A 7,445-nucleotide genomic window follows, 5' to 3' on the forward strand; every position below is an offset into this window, starting at 1 on the left:
AACTCTGGGGGAAATCTGGTTCTGTGTGCAACTGTTCCTGCTCAGTCCAAAAGATCCTTCCCTCAACACATGTATTCCTTCCTATGCCAAGTGTTTGCCTGGCCTGCGAGGAGGTGACCAGAAGACTCCTTTACCCTTGAGGGCATGGCCTATTGCTCTTGCAGATGGTGTGCTGTTCCACAATGTGGGGCACATACAAAAGGACTAACTCCCCACCTGCCCACCCCACACCAGTCACAGGTGATGCTACTGCACCCACTCCTCTGTCCTCTTCTTCTCTTCTCCCCCCCCCCCCCCCCCCCATCACCTCCTTCTGCTTCTCTGCCCCCCTCCCCCCACTAGAGTATCCATACCACCTGACCCCACTCCATGGCATCAATCCCAGGGAATGTGCCCAAAATCTGTCCCACTGACAACTGGGGAATCTGCCTGAGGCACAAACAACACCTGGCCCTGAGGTTCCTGAGCTGTGCCCCACTCAGCTGGAGCCTGGCTCTGACCTTTGGGATTCAGCTGCTGCTGTCTCTCCATATTCTGGGAAGGAAATGGGTCCCTGTCCTGCCCACCACCTGACATCCCAAGGGCAGGACAGGAGGTGACATGGCTGGTTCTCCCTGCCTTTTCCATGCCCTCTGCTTTTCCCCAGCAAAAGTGTTCTGGAGATGTTGGGGGAGGAGCCTCAGGCCCCATGACCACCAAGGTGGGCAGGGAAGGGAGGGCCCATAAAGTACCCTCCCTCTCCCTGGGAAAGAGATGCCACTCCCTGGTGGGGAGAGATTTCCCAGTGGCAAGCCAGCAGTGCTGTCCCTCCCCAAGGGATGAGTCCACAGCGTCTCTTGCCTGTCCCACACTAGAGCCTAACCTGCCCAAACCCTCAGGGGCTGCAGTAGGCCCTTCTGCTGCCACTGTTCCACCAGCCCTGGGGACAAAATAGAAATGAACATGGGCTGCAGTACAGGTCGTAGCATTTTTGTTACTGCTGGGTCATTGAGAGGTGGAGGGAAGGAAGGTGTTATCCCTGCTCCTCCCTCACCAGACTGTTTGGTTTTTTCCAGGTGCAATGGCCCTGAGGAGGTCCTTTTACCCAAGGAGCCAGGTGTCCCAGTATCGAGTGGGGTCCCAAGCTGCCTTTGCCTGGGTCAATCCATGAAAGGGTGTGCTGAGGAAGTTACTGTCAGTGACACTGGCGATGGGGTTGCTAGGGGTTTGAGGCCAGTTGGTGATGCTAGACCAGATCCCCTTTTCAGTTGGGGAGGGGCCAGAGACAGGACGATTGCCTGGAGGAAGGTTTGGGCCCAGTGGTGGACACTGGAGATGACTTAGTCTATCTCCAAAGTGTGACTTCCAGGTCCCCCCCACCAGACTACCCCTCATCCCCCTCAGAACTTCAGGAATTTGTTGAGCCCACTTGGCACTCAACCGCTGGAGCTCCTTCAAGTGTGTACTAGTTGGCCAGCACCTGGGCTAGACACCAATAAGCAAAGACATGTCAGGAACTTCCTCAGTGCACTTCTGGTGAGGGATTTAAGTGCCCCTCCCAGTAAATGTATACTGTTTTTAAATTGTATTGGTGGTTACACAATGCTACTGACATAAAGAAAACTATAGCCAGCCTCAACATCAGCAGCAGGGAGTCAGTGCAGATTCAAGACCATCTTAGCCCTTGGACAGGAAGCACACTGCATACTTCCTGCAAAAACCCACACTACTCTGGGGGGGAAAAAGCCACCTGGGTCCTGGAGTGGCAAGAGGGAGAGTCTGCATGAGTCACCTTACCTGCAGATCTGGCAGGGTAGCTGTCTTGACCCCAAATTTTCAGCTGGAGATCTTGGTGGTCAGGGAACCTGTGCCAGGCCATTTGCTTCACCTGACTGTTTGGCTAGGTGGCACAGTGCTTCACTTTGTGAAAGTCTACACTCCTGCAGTCAGACCCAGGCAAATGTGCTTCTATGGAGAGGTCTGCTTATCTCTCCTCCATTGAAGGCCAGGGCGTTTGTCCTCTATTTTAATTCTATCCTCAAGGACTGGGAACACAGCAGTGCCTAGTCTAGTTCAGCATTGGGGAGGAGGTTGGGGGACTTGGTCAAGTCCTTCAACCTAGTGGACGTCTGGAAGAATCGCCATCCTGACTCATTGCTTTCACTCTCGTGAGGCCTGGAGTCAGAGCATCCAGAATCTACCACGTTTGGCAGGTGTACATCTCCTGCTTTCTGGCAGTCTCCATGTGGCAGGTGCTGTACAGGGATCATCACCTGGTGTGGGAAGAATTCCTTCTGATGGGGACCTGGCTCAGGTCCATGTACTGGAACTTTAGCAACCTGCTGCTGGAGGATGAGCGGTTCAGGGATTCATTTCATCAGTTCTGGGCCAGCTGGAGAAGGAAGCAGGAAAGCTTCCCATCTGAGGCTATGGTGGGATGTAGGCAAGGTTCACATCTGCATTTTCTGTCAGGAGTATGCAAGGGGGGTGGGGGGGGCCAACAAAGATGTGGAAATACAGGATTGAGGAATTGGAGGAGGTGTTTGATCTGGAGTCATGGGTGTATACAAAGAGAAGAAGGCTGCATTCAGACCTGCAGCTTGTTTGGTCCTGGGACATGTAATTGAGGTTGCAGATCCAGCTCCTCCAGGACCTGGACTACTGCTCCCCCTTCTATTGCTTGGAAAAATGGCATTGCGCCTATCAGCAACTCCTTGTTCTGTTGGCCAACGACTGGTCCCTCATCATGGATCCAGAGGGTGTCGGGGTCCAAATTCGTTTTACGCAGCTCTGTTCTTTCTGGATCCATCCAGCGAGGATGCTTGCAGACTTGTGGGAAGACCTGCTGCAGCTCTGGCGAGAGGACACCGGAAGGCTCGATGCTCTCATCACTTTGGAGGAGCTGACCAGCAGGGGGCAAGTCTCTGGGGCTGGATTGGCTAACTGTGGAGTTCAGGATGTTTTGGGACTCCTGGGGAGTGACTACCCCTTGATGCAGATGGTCATTTTCCTGCCAAAGAAAGGGGACTTCTTAAGAACTGGCATCCAGTCTCTGTCTTCACCATAGATTACAAAATGTTTGCCAGGGTGTTGGCTTTCACCTGGCTTCTGTGCTGATCTACATGATTCACCTGGACCTGTCCTATACAGTCCTGGGCCAGAGGATACATGACAACGTCTATCTGGTCTGGGATCTGATCCATTTTGTCAACAGCCTAGTTTGCTGAGCACTTTCCTGTCTCTTGACCATCTTCACCTGGTCAAATCACTAACTGCTCAGGACTCTGCCTGCATTTGGGTTTGCAGGAGATTTGTTTTGTCTTTTTCCCCTGTCTACCTTAGACACTTTAACTTCTGGCTTGCTTTGTTGTTTTTTCTTTTTTTAATTTGAACTGTTCAGCTGCACAAGCAGCTACCACTGCTGCCTGGGATCCCACCTCTGCTGCTGGGCCGCTGCTACTGCCTGGGCCATCTAATTTGTTATGGTCAGAGGCCCATAGAGAAAGACCACCTGAAAAGCAGCTCAACAGGCGAGCCCCAAGATTACAGCCCCAGCCACACCTGCTGCCTTAGGCTTGGTTGCTCCAACCCCAGTTACAACCCAAACCCCCTTTAGGCATCTGACTAAATGCCTGGGAATTAAGGCCTATCCCCATCTCACTATGACTATCCAGGCCTGCGGTAAGGCCATAGCTAGTGTGGCCGGCCCACTGGCCATAGTCACTGCAGCACGAATGTACGGGAAGGCTGTATTTTAACTTGAGACTGAGCAGGAGGTCCACCTGGCCATATAGAATATTCCAAAGAGTCATGACCTCCAATGTCTTGTTCTTCATTACCAGTGAGCTCTTCCTCCTCCACTTCAAACACTGGGAAATCTAGTCAGGTATCCAACCACTCCTTCTGGCACCAGGTGTTCAGTTGTCTGGTCCAGGAGGAAGTCACTGAGGGCTCCTTTTAACCTCCTCCATGAGGGCACAGCCTATCATGTCTGCTGGACAGCAGATGGTGTGCAGTGCCACTTGTGCTGCAAGGTGGGGCATAAAGAAATGCCCCACCCAGAAGGCTGGCCCACACCAGTATTAGGTGGGACTGCAACAGCCACTCCCCAAGACAACAAAAATGCCCCATTAGTGGGGTTTAAGCCAGGTGCTACGAGTGCCTCTGCCTCTGGGGGTGGAGTGAGCATTTGACCAGGCAGGAGATGTAGAAGACCAAGCACATCAAGCCCACCCTGTTACCTGGGATCAGACCCTTTCCCTGGCCCACACTGGCATAGTAATGCCCTCCTGGCCACACCAGAGTCTCCTGGGCATGAGCACCCAGACCCCCAATTCTGTCCCAAACCCTACCCGTTGTGGCAACCCTTGAGGCATCCATTACTGATCCCCTCCCTGTGGTACCTGAACCCTGCCCCACTCCACTAGGCCCTGGCTCTGACCTTGGGCAACCTGCTGCTGCCCACCATCCTGCAGTAACTGTTTCTGGGTCCTGGGCAGGAAGCTGGGCCCTGCCCTGCCCACCATCACAATAATAGCCCAGGGGTGGGACAAATGCCCTTGCAGCACCCCTTGCCTTCTCCTCACCCAATCATTCTGAAAAGCTAGGAGGAGCCACCTCAGGCTCCATGACAACCAGGGAGGGGAGAGTATTTAAGCCACTGTTGCCTCAGACTCCACCCCCCCAAGAGGGGGAGGACTTCCCTGTGGTATTAACCCTTTCCTGGGGGTATGCCTGTGGCACCTCCTGCTTTTCCCACACTGGCCTGATATGACCAGAGCCCTGGGGGTTGAACAAGTTTCCCTGCTGCCACCAGTCTCCAGGGATGAGCCTGTGCCCCATGTAGGTCAGTGTGGGTTTAATAACTTTAACACCACTGGGTCATTGAACCGTGGCAGGTAGGAAGGTGATAACCTCACTCCTCGCTCTGTTTTTTCTGGGTACCTTGGCCCTAGGGGAGGACCTGTTCCCAAGGAGTCAGATGTTCTGGGGTCAGGAGAGGAGTGGGACCCTCCACTGCCTGGTGACCTGACCTCCAGGCATTCCAGGAAGGGGTGCTCTGAGGAAGCCACAGCCAGTGACCTTGAGGAATAGGTCACTGGTGGTTTGAGGCCAGTTGGCAGTTCAAGCTTCTTGCCAAGCACCTGGGTAAAAACAAGGGGTGCGGATGGAAACCAGATTCTAGACTAGAGTGGTGCTGGAAAAGCAGTCAGTCAGTCATTCAGGCAGCAGAGGAGCAGAAAAATCAACGTTTCAGGCAAAAGCCCTTCAGGCATTCCTGATGAAGGGCTTTTGTCTGAAATGTTGATTTTCCTGCTCCTCAGATGCTGCCTGAACTGCTGTGCTTTTCCAGCACCACTCTAATCTAGAACCTGGGCTAAGCATTGACAAGCGAAAGCATGTCAAGAACTACCTCTGCATGCCCCCTGGTGAGGGAGAGGGACTTGTCTCCCCGTCCTTTCCCTGTCCCGTCCCATAAACGGCAGCAGGGAGTTGCAGTGCAGAGGCCCAGAACATCTGGAATTTCAGAACAGGAAGTATGCAGTGTGCTTCCTGCAAGAAAACCACACCACCCCAGGAGATGAAGCCATCTGGCCCTGGAGTGGCAAAGGGGGGGGGGTGGGTCTACATGAATCACCTCTGATGGCAGGGCTACCTTAGCCCCAAACTTTTCAGCTGGAGATTCCGGGGTCAAGGAGCTTGTACCAGGCCACTTGCTTCCCCTGATGGTTCAGCTAGGGGGTGTGGTGCTTCACTTTTTGACTTCTACATTGCCTTGGCAGGACCAAGACTGGTTGGGCTTTGGGGAGGAAGTTGGGGATTTGGTCAAGTCCTTTGACCTCATGGACGTCTGGCAGTGTCCATCCTGACTACTTCACCTTCGCATTCATGAGGCCTGGAGTTGGAGTGTTCAGAATTGACCACCTGTATGTTTTGCAGATGTATGCCTCCTGCTTTCCGGCAGCCTCCATGCAGCAGTTTTGTGCATGGATCACCACCTGGTGTGGGCAGAACTCAGTCCATTTGTTGCCTGGCTTGGGTCTGCATACTGGCACTTTAACAACCTGCTACTGGAGGACGAGTGGTTCTGGGACTCATTTAGTTGGTTCTGGTCTGGCTGGAGAAAGGAGGAAGCTTCCCCTTCCTGAGGTTGGATGTAGGCAAGGCTCATCTGCATTTTCTGCCAGGATACATGAGGGCAGGAGGATTCATGACAATGTCCATCTGTCCAGGACCTGATCCATTTCTGTCAATGGACTGGTCTGCCAAGTGCCTTCCTGTCTCAACTAGAAAATGGTCTCAATGGTCCACCACTAGACCATTGTCTCCCTTAATTGCTTTTGCTTCTATTTCTTAAGCTACTATCGCAATCACACTAAATGTATTAAATGAGATAACAGACTAAACTTCTAAAATCCATTTAAAAGGATGCTGATTAGCTTTGCATTCAGGAACGTAAATATCCAAAACGTGTATGGCATAAGAGCTATGGCAAAAGTCCTGTGTTTAATAAACCAGTCAAAGAGGCATCCTACAATTTTAAATAATTTAAACAACCTTGTGTAAATAACTTCAACGCTGTCATTCATACGCTTCCAAGCCCAGACTATCAACTCGACGTACCTCACAACAGTACCCTTCCAAAACAGGCGTCTGGAGTATACCTGTTTGATTTTGATTGGTGGGCGGTCCTTGCCTGTCAGGGCTGGTGTTTTGATTGGTATGTCAGCAGTGGGCGGTGCCTGGTAGCAGGAGCTCGCGGACACTTTCTGGGTGTCGGTTGATGGGCAGGAAGCTCGAGCAGGCGTTGAATGAGGTCCAAGTTGATGGTCACCGAGGCCGAGGCAACGTTTGACCGTTTTTTTTTTAAATGAGAGTTAAATCTGTGATTTTCGTCAGCATTAGGGACTAAAGAAATTCAAGCATCGTTTGAATTAAGAGTGGATCGTCCACTGCGAGGTATCCCGTCCATGGGGACATTTCGAAGAAATTAGTGTTGACGTTAAGTTGGCCATGGGGCGTGCAGAATGTGATTGGCCTCATTAAAACATCCAAAAGTTAAAAACTTTTCATTGAGACTCATTTTAGCCGGAGCTTTCCATTGGACCACGTCCTTGTCCGAATACAATTTAGCTTTGAAGCTTTTCTATACTAAGAGGAAGTGAGCGAAGGCTTATCAATTGAGAAACTATTGTTCATTGAGACATTTGAGAGTTGTACTTTAAGACAGTCAGTCATTGTTTATTCATTGGCCTTATCCATTAGGAATCAAAACCTAATGCTCACTGATTATCTGAAGGTTGCAGATTGAATTTAATCCCATTTATTCAATTGAGCTAAATTATTAATTGATTATCGTCCTGTCTGTTACCATTCATGTCATCTGATGGGAAAACTCATCAAGATAAGTGCAGCTTGCTATGAGGCTTTTTTCCATCTAACTTGAAATCAAGAACTGCCTATTA

The sequence above is a fragment of the Chiloscyllium plagiosum genome, unplaced genomic scaffold, assembly GCF_037043375.1.
Source record: "Chiloscyllium plagiosum isolate Xiang-an unplaced genomic scaffold, Cpla_swu_hap1 HiC_scaffold_4, whole genome shotgun sequence".
Classification (NCBI taxonomy): Eukaryota; Metazoa; Chordata; class Chondrichthyes; order Orectolobiformes; family Hemiscylliidae; genus Chiloscyllium; species Chiloscyllium plagiosum.